Source organism: Myotis brandtii, unplaced genomic scaffold (assembly GCF_000412655.1).
Source record: "Myotis brandtii unplaced genomic scaffold, ASM41265v1 scaffold470, whole genome shotgun sequence".
Taxonomy (NCBI): Eukaryota; Metazoa; Chordata; class Mammalia; order Chiroptera; family Vespertilionidae; genus Myotis; species Myotis brandtii.
The window spans coordinates 3,631,465-3,645,336 of record NW_005367953.1 but is presented as its reverse complement, the minus strand read 5'-3'; positions in this window follow the sequence as shown (position 1 = coordinate 3,645,336).

The window sequence follows — 13,872 nt, the reverse complement described above, 5'->3', positions numbered from 1 at the left end:
ATATATATATATGTGCAAGAATATGTTTCCCTTTTAGCATCATACCCATCCTATTATCTGCCTCAGTAAACAACTCATAGAGTGGATTAAAATAATTCAATTGCCAAACAAGTAAAACAACAAAAAGCCATGTAATGATGGCCTTAGTAGTGACATTAGAGAAATCTCAATGATTTAACAATATCCCATACTTGAAGAAATTAATTCTCAATTGGGACATCACATAAAATAAATGTGCAAAATACTATTTATTCACTTTATTCCGACATTGCAAATATTTATAGAAAAAATTAATTATTATTTGTAAAAAGTTTCCACTTCTGTTACCAAATATAATCATTTTCTCCATGCTTTAAACACATTGTAATTTTGCAGTGGTTAACTGTGAGTTATCTCAAATTTGCCTAAGGGAAAAGTATAATCAGAAACGTTTAGTGTGGTTGCAACTAATAGTCTTTTTTTTCTGATAGAGAAGTGACTTTTCTATTGACTCAAAAATCAGGATGAAAACACACACACACACACACACACACACACACACACACACAGCTAAAAACAAATCTCTTGCATAGTCCTACACAGTATCTTTCTTATGGTATTGTAATACATTAATTTCATATAATCACCATATAATGTATTTGAGACATTTTTACTATTTTGCCATAAAATTAGTGCACTACAGCTGTATATGAGAGAAACAGTGAATCAGATTCGTCAGGGGCCCATCAATGATGTCCTGGTGAGATGTGACATCTGTGTGAGGTGTCCCACCAATGCTTTCCAAGGATTGGCCTCCCTTCTAACTTAGCCCTTATAAAACAGTCTCGTGATCTCCCCTAACCATTGGTACATTTCTCAAGGTGAGGGACTCATCTTAGGTATCCTGTATCTCCAACATACAGCCGAATGCCTGGCACTACGCCTCAAATATTTACTGTTTTATAAAACAGAACAGAACAAAAGAGAGCGACAGCAAAACAATGTCCTTACTTTTGAGGCTTATTTGATATTGAAACTAGTTCTATGAAGCTAATTAAAGGTGGAAAATGGACAGAACTGTGTGTAACGGGTAAAAGTTCCACTCCATTCAGCCCTTCTATGGGTGCCTGCTGCAGCCTAGGCATAGAGCAGGTCACTGGCACATGCACATCTGACCATGCACATTTGCAGTTTGCTTTGTGCTGTGAAGCTCTATTGATAGTCTTGATGGAGTGGCAAAATAAAACGTATTTGATCCTCTTTCCCAAGGGTAATTATAAACCAAAACGAAGTACCTCTGAAGTTCAGGGAAGTTCACCCAAGCTTTCCCTTGTTGTACTCTCTGTTTCTTTCTGACCTTCCTGCGTTCACAAGAGTTTTGTTTCAAGTAGATTTCTGTGATGTAACCAAATAGGCTTTATTCTCATTGCCAGCTGGGTAAGTCACAGAGTGGTGCAGTGTGGTAGAGCAGATTTTAGTGTGATTTACAATGTGAACTCTACTTGAAAGAGGAGCATAAAGATACCCTTGTCAGATGATGGATTCAGACTGAAGTTGGGGCTGCATGTTTTGTTACTTCCGGGTTTCTAGTGAAAAATGACATTCCCTTTCCCATTTCAGAAACGCATGAAGACTGTCATTTCTCTGTATCTCCCTGACTGCCACAATGGCGAGAGACTTCTGTCTGCTTGGCTTTCTCCACTAGACGCTGACATTTTGAGATTTAGCTACTGATTATCTTGACTGACTTGGGAAGCGATCTCAAATAATCTGAATGTTGTGTAAGGTGCTTAGGTGCCTGTGTGTGTGCACATGTGTGCAAACTGATGGACATTCTGAGCAGATAGGGATTCTACTGTTTGGCATTCTTTTTTCACTATCTAAATCCCACTCCAGAGAACAGGGACAACCTCACTAATTTGAAAAGTATGGATCACCACTATCTGGACCAGTTTGGGTAACTTGATAGCTTAATTAAACAACAGGAGGGAATCAGAGCTACTTGGAAAGGTGAACCACTTGGACTAGACTCATTGATTTAATGAAAATTTTCTGTCTGTTTCACCAAAAGATATAACTGAGTGGAAAGGACTGCTCACATCCAGCATAGCTTGTCTCTTTCCCCACATCCCAGTTCCAATTTCTAGTTTTCTTTGCTAAGATGAGGTCCAAGAAGATCTATATACTGAGCCTATCTCGACCATTTCTTTTTCATTAGGGTGACAAGTATACTTTGTGAACAGTATCTTCACACTCTATTGTCTAATCTGGAATCCAAATAAGGCCCATAAATTTGAGTCTGAATTTGATAGAATTGTAAACCAGTAATTTATTTTTATGAACCAGGTCATCACAACTTTACAAAAAGGTATATAGATGTGTATAAATGTATATGTAGGTCCTTTTTTATTCTTCTTCTAAATCATGGGAAGGTACACACAGATCTTATTTAAGTCTTACAGGAATTGCTACTTGTCTTTGCATGAGTATGGCCACCTATATATGCCCAGGTTTTCCTTTGGAGCAGTAGCAACAGGATCTGATGGCATGCTGCCTAGGATATCAACATGCAGACTTTGCTTAGCTACCAATGCACATTTGAATTCCAGAGCAGTTAAGGTTATGGGGATAAATAATGCATTTCTCTGCTGAGAATACATTAGCGTCATTTCTTGCTTTGAAGTGAACTGTGGTAAATTTCTTTCTGTAGTGGCAGGTACTTCTTAAAAATAGATTCCAAATTTCCTGCTGTGTCCATGTGAATTTTCTAAGAGTCCCAAGGCTAGAAGTGAGGGCAAGGGATCTTTCTTGAATGTCAAACACTGTTCGGTGCTTTAAACTTGTTGTCTTCTCAAATCCCCCAAACAGTTCTGTGGGATGATCAGGTTTCTCACAAAGACAGCTGATGCTGATCAATGGTGAAGTCACCTACTGAAGCCACAGAGCTAACTGAAGGAGTGGAATCAGAATCCACGTCTGACCCCCTAGCTGGGTTCTCCCACTGCACTGTGCTGTGTCTGCAGGTCTCTTGCTGGGATAGGGGGACATCATCAAATCTTAGTCAGAAGAAGTAGTTTATGACAGACAATATTGGAGGGTAATGGTTGGTCATACTTTGTAGAGTAATGATGGTGAGAAGGGGAACTTTTCTCTTTTTGGGGGGGTATTTTTAAATTATATCAACCTGTTTTAATACTATCTTCTGAACACAGATACTTTAAACAGCATGCATTAAATTTTTTAATACAATGGGAAAAAATGCCATGTGAAAGGATTGATTTTCTGACTTAAAAATGAAGGAGGTGCCTGGTCATCTAGGCCGAGCAGAATTCTTGATAGAAACTTTTGTTTCCTGTATTCAGAGGGCTGGTTTTTAAATCAATCAGTAAAGAAGTCAGTATACATAGATGATATGCTACAAACCATAAGACCTATTCTATTGAAAAAGTGCAAGTGATCACATGGCTTTTCTATTTCTTTCTTTATCTCTGGGAGACATTTTGGTTCTGTAGGGTGTGCTATTCACAGAAAACTAGTGGTTCTCCACTCCCTCACTCTTTTACACACACACACACACACACACACACACACACACACACACACACACACATTCTTTCTCTCATTCCCAGACACACACACACAGACAGACACACACAACAGGTTCAATTCCCAGCCAGGGCACATAACTAGGTTGCAGGTTCAATCCCTGGTGGGGAGCATACAGAGGCAATCAATCCATGTTTCTCTCTAATCTCTCTCTCTCTCTCTCTCTCTCTCTCTCTCTCATTCCTGACTTAATTTTTAATTGAGTGTGGAGAGCAAAGCAGCACAGGTAACAGCCTGATGGGCATAATGAGAAGGGACAGAATCAGTTGGCAAGCTGACTATCATAAACTTGATAGGCATGATTGGTGGATAAACATTTGATAGGATTTTAAATTATTATTACAGGGTATGAAAAATTCACACAAAGCTAGAGTTATTTATAATGAAAATTTAAACAACATGCAGTCTTTCTGAGCATAAATTAACACATTTTGGGGGGAAACATATCTGCAAAGAAGAAAATAAAAATCATAAAGTCCTGCCATACTGAGACAATACCCTCAATCGTGATGTATTTTGGAATTCCATTACATCTTTGAGGGGCAAAAACGATTAAGAACCTATATGTTATTTCTGTAGATTCTGTCCTTTGAATACTTATAGGAAAACAAGGTGATAAAAAATGCTGCACCCTCTCTAAGCAGTTTCTGATTTTAGCACTGAGGTAAAAAATTTTAGCAGTTTGTGCTTTCCCTGGTTCATGTTTTAGGGTAAACACTGACAAAACTGGAGGTGTTCAGGAGGCTGGCCCCAGTACTGGCCACTGTTCTTTGGTTCACTTGCTTTTCTTATGCTTTGCAGAGACTGGAAATTCATGCCAGGGTGAAATGTTAAATTTGTAATTAATGACATTTAATTTCTTATAAAAAATGTAATTTATGGTAACCAAAAATCATGTTAGTAAGGGAGGAAATCTACCAATGGGCATTCAAACACATTTTACTTTGCAAATATATTTGATTTTAAACTCACATTATTCCCAATGCTACTTCCATGTTAACTAGGTTTCTGTCCCCCACTAACGTATGTAAGATGCATTTAAATGCCTAAATTAAAAGAAAAAGCATTCTGCCATGTCCAGTGTGGTTCAGTTGGTTGAAGTGTTGTCCATGCACTGGAAGGTCATAGGTTTGTTCCTGGTCAGGGCATATACCTAGGTTGAACATTTGATCCCCAGTTGGGGCACTCAAGGGAAGCAACCGATTGATGTCTCTCTCTCACATTGATGTTTCTCTCTCTCCCTTTCTCCTTTTCTTCTAAAATCAATAAAAATAATAAAATTAAAGAATATGAATAAAAAATAAAGCTATTCTGGTGAATAACAACATTTTACTCCCCCAAATCTAGTGGCTTTTCTGAAAGTTAGTTTTTCACTTTTTTTTAACTTTACTGCTATGTTTTTCTGTATAAGTAATTCAATCAAAAGGTTTGAATATCAAAGTGATATTTAAAAGTAGTCAATTAGGAGTCATATTTCTATCGTTGTCCTGGTCTTAGCTTTTCTGCCCATCTATATCCTATAGGTAATTTCACTTCTATTATTTTCTCATGTTATATTCTTTTATTTATTTATTCCTCCTGCACACTCCCTACTGGGGATGTGCCCGCAACCAAAGGTACATGTTCCTGACTGGAATCAAACCTGGGACCCTTCAGTCTGCAGGCTGACACTCTATCCACTGAGCCAAACCAGTTAGGGCTATATTCTATTATTTATTAATAAACAAATATAAATTCAGTTTATAGGTATATATACTATATTTTTATATGTTATTGATAAACAACTATAAATACAGTATAAATACTGTATGTATATGCATAATATACACATACTATCTATACATATATATGTATACACACATTTATATAACTCTGATTTTCCACTTATTAATAGTATATTCTGGCAATATTTCTATAAACAATACAAAGTTTATTCATACTAACTTTTATAGCTGCATTAAGAGGATATATTGTAGTTTATTATCCTCCTAGTAAACACTTGGGGGATATATATATATATATATATATACATAGTAAACACTTGGGGGATATATATATATATATATACATATATGTATTTATTTTTCTGTATGACAAACTGCACTCCAAAGAATAGTTGGTACAGAGACTATTTTATTTGTGCACTTATATAAAATACATTTCCAGAAGTGGGATTACTGGGACAAAGATATACACGATTGTAATAAAGTAGATGCTGACAAATGGTCCACTGTGATAAGCAGAATAATGACCCCTCAAAGAAGCCCATATCCAGGGAGAATCCTATCATAATCTATATATTTATCAAATCATCACGCCTTATGCTTTAAATACTTTACAATTTTATGTCAATTATATCTCAATAAAGCTGAAAGAAGAAGAAAAACAATGTCCTTATCCTAATCCTTGAAACCTGTTAGTATGTTATCTTACATCAAAAACACTTTGAAGGTATGATTAAGGTTCAAGATCTTGAGATTTCAAAGTTGTCTTGGATTATCTTGGCCCAATATAATCATATGAACCCTTTAAAGTGGAAAAGGAAGAGGCAAATGCGTTTGTGAGAGGTGGCATGAAGAGGACATGCCATTGTTCTCTTGGAAGATGGAAGAACAGTTCATGAGCCCAAGAGTATAGGCAAGCCTAGAAGCTAGGAATGGCCCTCAGCTGACAGCCATTAGAAGCTGAATTTTGCCAACAACCTAAATGAGCAAGAAATGGTGACTGCAGTGTTAGAACGTCAACGAAATGGATTCTCCCCTGGAGTCTCCAACAAGGAGCACAGCCCTGCTGACACATTGGTTTTAGCCCTGGGAGACCTGTGTGGGAGGTCTGACCCACAGAAACAGAAGATGATAAGCTTCTCTTGTTTTAAGCCTGTAAAGTTGTGGCCATTTGTTACAGCAGCAACGACAAACTAATTCACCTTGTATAGGGTTTGGATGGATCATTTTGCACGCTTGTCAACAACTGATGAGCCTTCAAAAACAGAATAACTTGCCAGAGAGATTTTTGCCAATTTGAAAGGTGAGCAATAGCACCTCAGTGCAATTTTAATTTGCATTTATTAGGAATGAGGTTGAGCTTCTTTACATTTATGTTAATTTGCATTAATTGAATCTCTGTTCATGTTTGTTGCCCACTTTTCTGTTGGGTTGTTAAGTATTTATTTAATCAAGTTCTAAGCGTTCTTTATATATTCTGAAGATGAGGACTTCACGTGTGATAGAAATTGCAACTATTATTTCCCCATATGAATTTACAGATGATCATTGACCTCTTTATTTTTTTTTCAGTTTCTATAAATTTTTCATTAGATTGTTGTAGGTCTCTGGGTAACACAAGCTAAAATGCCACTAAGAGAACTCATTTTTGAGGGTAGAAATAAAAATGAGAGGAAAAAAGAACTGCTGCATAAACTTGTTTTCTTCACTTTCTCACCTTCAGTTGGAATCGTTCTTCTCATGGCTCCTTTCTTAAGTCCAGGACTAGCTCCCAATTTAGGCTACCACAAGGGAGAAAAAGACTGTGTGCAAGAATAGCATTTGGCAGCAGTCTTCAATTAAAAGTTGCATTCTTAGACCTAAAGTGTCCAAGAACCCAATACTTGGCGTCTCCTATCAGCAGAGGCAGTAGTAGCATTATTCCCAGTGAGATGCTGACAGGCCCTTCGCTGCAATGACACCAGCCAGCTCAGGTTATAATTACCTTCATTACATCATGGCTTCCTCTGCTGTGTGCACAGCAAGGGAGCTCTTGCTTGGGAGACAGATTTGTTTTTATAGCCAAAGAGCTGTTCCTTTTTAATTCAAATCAGGTTTACTGATAGCTGGGATCAGGGGAGGGAGGAAAAACTGTTATAATTTGAGTTTCATGAGGAGAAACAATAAACATCTAAATGATGAGGAGGTGATCATCATCCAGTCAGAAACAGAAAATCGGGGTTTTAAGCCAGGCATTTCTGACAAGGATATCAGTGCGGGGTTCATTAACTGCCCTTCCTGCTTTCAGAATAGTTTAAATGCAGCAATTTACATTAAAATGGATTTAGTGACACCATCTTCTCATTACTGTCAGTTTACATTTGGGTTCTTAAACTATAATTGTAAATAAAATATGCTTTTCATTACAATGTCTATTTAGTAGAATATGGTAGGAAATTAGAGGCATAATCATGATCTAAATTATTAATTCAGTGACATTTTTCAGGTGCCATATGTAGAGACTCCTCTGTGCATAATGAATGTACATGTAGAGGTTCAATTAGGTCTAGATCTCTGTGCTCTACCTCACCTTCCCAATCTTTATCTTAGTTTGGTTTCTCCATTTCTTCAGGGGTACACAATAAAATTTTTTTTTTTGTATTAATCCTCACCAGAGGATATTTTTCCATTGATTTTTAGGGCGAGTAGGAGAGAGGGAAAGACAAAGAGAAATATTGATGTGAGAGAAACACATCGATTGGTTGCCTCCTGCATGAGCCCCGACCAGGTCCCGGGCCAGGGAGGAGCTTGCAACAAAGGTACATGCCCTTGACCCCAAGTGAACCCGGGACCCTTTGGTCTGCAGGCTGATGCTCTATCCATTGAGCCAAACCAGCTAGGGCTATGCCATTATTTCATCTCATTCCTCTTACTAAGTTTCAAGGAGGCCCCCAACAAAGAGCAACCTTCCTCCCTGTCCATGTTCTAAATATGATGAGAAGTAAGGTAGATTGGGAGATCAAATGATCAGCTTTATTATGAAAAGAGGCACAGGGAGCTAAGACAGACCGAACAGGAGAAGGCAATCTGACCACAAGGCAGAGACTGGAGCGAAGGAAGGCGTAGGCTCTCCTGAGAGCCTTGGAGGAAGTGCAGCTTTGCTGATCTTGTCCCAGTGACACTGAATTTGGACTTCTGACCTCCAGAACTATGACAGAATACATTTCTATTCTTTTTAGTCTCAAAATTTGACATGATTTGTTTTAACATCCTCAGGAAACTAATATGCTCCCCAATCATCTCTTGGCAGACACTCCCAGAGGTGCTGAGGAAGAAGGCTCAGCAAATCAGGTGGTCATTCCAGTACTGGGAGTGGGATAGGGGCACAGTGGTTAAAAAACAGGGAGGGGCCAGGGATGTGTTTAGGGCAGGGGTTCTCAACCTGTGGGTCGAGACCCCTTTGGGGGTCGAACGACCCTTTCACAGGGGTCGCCTAAGACCATCGGAAAACACATATATAATTACATATTGTTTTTGTGATTAATCACTATGCTTTAATTATGTTCAATTTGTAACAATGAAATTGGGGGTCACCACAACATGAGGAACTGTATTAAAGGGTCTTGGCATTAGGAAGGTTGGGAACCACTGGTTTAGGGTAAATTCCTCTTCACAGAAACCTCCTCCTTTCCTTTGATTCACAAACATCCCTAATTCTAACAACTGCAATGTTAAAGTAACTTTTGGTATTTAAGTATTATGGTCATTATTAAGTCTGAACAAAGGCTGAAGTTAAAATTCTACATCAGAGAGCTCTGAAAGTCAAGATTGATTGACACCATATGTTAGAACCAGAACACACATTATCCATAAAGTTGAAATTTGACTTGTCTTTCCACCTCACCAACAACTTCAGTGTTTCATGTGAACAGCATGGAGGGGAAGTTATTTTTTGTCTTTTTTTTTTAATATATTTTTATGATTTCAAGAGGAAGGGAGAGGAGGAGAGAGTGAGAAACACCAATGATGAAAAACATTGATCGGCTGCTTTCTACATGCCTCCTACCATAATTTGGGCATGTGCTCTGCCTAGGAATTGAACCATGACTCCTGGTTCATAGGTCGACTCTCAACCACTGAGACACACTAGCCAGGCTGAAATCTCTTCTTTTTAAATATTTTACCCTGGTTTAAAAAACTGGCAAACCAAGGAAAGGTTTTTCAAAAATCCAAAGACACATACAAAATAAAACAAAAACATCACCTGTTGACTTTGCCTTAGAGAAACATGATAAGATGCATCGAATAAGTGGTTAATATCCAAAATTTATAAGGAACTTATAAACTCAACACCAAAAAATCAAATTATCTTATGCATATACAAGTAAACTCTCTTTTAGTGGACCACTAAGAAATTCTTGGAAGTGAGGTTGATGAATGAGTGACAAGTCTTACATTTACTTAGATATATTTTTTAAAAGGCTGTCATTTTCATGTTTTAAGACTGGCTGGTGGGCATTCTCCTCCTTGCCTTCCCATAATCCAATTCTTAAAAAATTTGAGTGTATGGTATTTTTTCCTACAACACTACCCAAAGAGTTGTTTAGTTTTTACACACAAGAAAGAGGTAGTTAGAAATGAAAGTCTGATGTAACTGAAATAATTCTAACAAAGGATATTTTAGAAAGTTACAGAGAAAACTGTAAAACATAATTGAAAAAAATTATAGAAGACCCAAATAAGTGAATTGCTATACCATGTTCTTGGAGAGGAAGATATTTTTTAAAAGATGTCAATTCTCCACAAATCCTATCTAAGAAAAGGATAATATGCAAATTAAGCATCACTCTGTCACAAATATGGCAGTGCCCATAGCCACAAGATGGCGGCGCCCAGTGCCCTCAGCCCCGCCAGAGTCCCCCAGTCCTGGCGGGGGGGCACTGAGAGTGGGCAGCGTGAGTGGCCTGGCTGCGGCAACGAGGCAAGTGTCCCACCCCGGCTGCAGAGGGCCTCTGGGCAGTGGGTGTGGAGTGGCCAGGCCCTGCAGAGAGCAGAGAACCACAGGGTGTGGGCCTAAGCCATCAGGGCTCCCATATTGGAGAGGGCTCCCCTGAGGGCTCCCAGATTGGAGAGGTTGCAGGTTGGGATGAGGGACCCACCCCCCGTGCACAAATTTCATGCACCGGGCCTCCAGTATGTGTATAATTTCCTATTCCTGTTACATTTTTCTTCTGAAGTTTAATGAAAGTGCAAAATCCCCTAACTAGTTGAGAAACTTCTGAAGAAGACTATCATGGTGGAACATTGCTTATCAGATAGCAATATATAAGGAAGCAATGTTAATTAATTTGTTCAGGAATAGACAGGCCAGTGGAACTGAGAGCAGAGAAACAGTTCTTTACTTTCTTAGTCCTGGAATAGGGAGGGGTATACCTGTAAGGTATAAAAATCTACCCATCTAAGATGTACTGATCACATATTCAAGAAATTGTGATTGTTAAAGGGGAAGATATTAAGAAGTACAGATTAGTAGTTGCAAAACAGTCACGGAAATATAAAGTACAGCACAGGAAATGTAGTCAATAATACTATAGTGACTATGTATGGTGTCAGGTGGATACTGGAAATATTGGGGGAAACACTTTGTAAAGTATCTGATTGTCTAACCACTACACTGCACACCTGAATCTAATACAAAATAATCTTAAATGTAAACTGTAATTGAAAAATAAAGTTTAAAAAAATTAAGTGTGGAATGGATCAGTCAGTGACAGTGTAATTCTGTATGACTGCAAATGTACCTAAAAATCACAGGAAGTGCCTGATTGTGATTCCACCATGGGATGAGACACTAACACACATTTGTGGATTAGGACATATGGGTCTCATTTTAGGGCTAGTGAGTCTAAAGAGTTAATTATGTATACATGCCAGTCATCATCAGTCAGTCAATCAGACAACTTTAGGTGTCATGAATCTAACAGGACTGAACTTGACAGGCAAGCTCACAGTCCAAGGACTGCTACCCTGATACCAAGTTGTGAACCAAGCCATTTCTTGCTGAGGCAGATGGACAGAGGAAGCTTAGCTCCTGGGTATTCCTGATGCTAACACTCTAGCAGTCCTTGGAAAGCAGCAAAGACAACCTCTCATGCGCTTGTTATTTCTGTTAGCAACTGCCAGTCTATTTCACACAGATCAGAGTATAAATGGGATCACATATGCTAAAGCCAAAAGGGACCCTGGGACTCACCTAAATCTATTCCACCTTTAACCAATGCAGAAACTGAACCCTAGAGTTAGCACACAGTTGCGATCAGAACCTAATTTGATCATTTCTGAATCATAATCCAATCTTTGATTTACTATACAGGGTGTTATGTTAAAGTTAACCATCTGACAACAAAAATTTATTTCTGTTCTCTAATTGATGATATTGAGAAATCTAATTTTGCCACTAAAATAGATACAACAATCAGAATCTTAGCATGCCACTTAATGGAGTGGATCTTTTAAAAGTTGTATCTATGGCAATATGAATGTAATTGAAAATTGTTTAAATAATCTTCAGAGCCTTCTTTTAAAACTGTATAGTAGATAGAGAGAAGTAACTAAAAAAAAGGTTTTTTTAATGTAAAGTAATACCATTTAAAAAATATAAAAATAAACTAGTATTTACACCATTGGTTCTCAAACAGTGGTCTAGTTCAAAATCACCTGGAAAGTTATAAAAATAATAAATGCCTGACCCCCACCACAGGCTGAATCTACATGTCTGGCTTGGGCATGGTGTATGTATGCTTTGAAAAAAAGATCTTCATATGATTTTAATATGCAGTAGGTATCAACAATGTGGAAAATCCAACTCTTTTATAAACACTGAATAGAAAAATAAAAATTACAACTTCCATAGTTTAGACAAGTATCAAAACCTCTTTATTCTACCAGATGTTTCACTACTCCAAACATCTTTATAGTCACATTGCATAAATAGACTGCAGTCCGGGTCCAGATGTTTACATGAAACAACTATATTTCAATTATAAATTTGGGTGGGAAATAGTCAGAGCAGAGAAAGAAACAAAAAAAAAATCCATGAAAAAATCTAAAACCTCATTTCAACCAAGAGTAGCCAGTATTTCACCCATCAAATCCTTTGCCAAGCCTGTTTCCAAGGAGCCATGGCCTGAGCACTATATCTTTGGCCTCCATTTGGCACAGATAAGATGAATAGTCAAGTCAAGATAATTCAGCAAGAGAGCGAGAAGGAAAAGGAACAAAGGCTCCAGAAGATTCATAAAGCCAATAATTAATCCTTAAAGATTCCAGAGCTACCTAAATGAGAAGACTTGGCCCTCCAAAAATTAAAAAGCAGCTGAAAAGGTGGTGAATAGTACCTGCCCACATTATTGGTAAGGGCAAGAATTCAAAAAAAAAACTTTTTAGAGTTTAAGACTAGCTTACACATAAAAATAGTTATCATTGCCCTAACCCGGTGGTTGGCAAACTGCGGCTCGCGAGCCACATGCGGCTCTTTGGCCCCTTGAGTGTGGCTCTTCCACAAAATACCACGTGAGGGCATGCACGTACAGTGCGATTGAAACTTTGTGGCCCATGTGCAGAAGTCGGTATTTTGTGGAAGAGCCACACTCAAGGGGCCAAAGAGCCGCATGTGGCTCGCGAGCCGCAGTTTGCCAACCACTGGGTTAGGGCAATGATAACTATTTTTATGTGTAAGCTAGTCTTAAACTCTAAAAAGTTTTTTTTTTGAATTCTTGCCCTTACCAATAATGTGGGCAGGTACTATTCACCACCTTTTCAGCTGCTTTTTAATTTTTGGAGGGCCAAGTCTTCTCATTTAGGTAGCTCTGGAATCTTTAAGGATTAATTATTGGCTTTATGAATCTTCTGGAGCCTTTGTTCCTTTTCCTTCTCGCTCTCTTGCTGAATTATCTTGACTTGACTATTCATCTTATCTGTGCCAAATGGAGGCCAAAGATATAGTGCTCAGGCCATGGCTCCTTGGAAACAGGCTTGGCAAAGGATTTGATGGGTGAAATACTGGCTACTCTTGGTTGAAATGAGGTTTTAGATTTTTTCATGGATTTTTTTTTTGTTTCTTTCTCTGCTCTGACTATTTCCCACCCAAATTTATAATTGAAATATAGTTGTTTCATGTAAACATCTGGACCCGGACTGCAGTCTATTTATGCAATGTGACTATAAAGATGTTTGGAGTAGTGAAACATCTGGTAGAATAAAGAGGTTTTGATACTTGTCTAAACTATGGAAGTTGTAATTTTTATTTTTCTATTCAGTGTTTATAAAAGAGTTGGATTTTCCACATTGTTGATACCTACTGCATATTAAAATCATATGAAGATCTTTTTTTCAAAGCATACATACACCATGCCCAAGCCAGACATGTAGATTCAGCCTGTGGTGGGGGTCAGGCATTTATTATTTTTATAACTTTCCAGGTGATTTTGAACTAGACCACTGTTTGAGAACCAATGGTGTAAATACTAGTTTATTTTTATATTTTTTAAATGGTATTACTTTACATTAAAAAAACCTTTTTTTT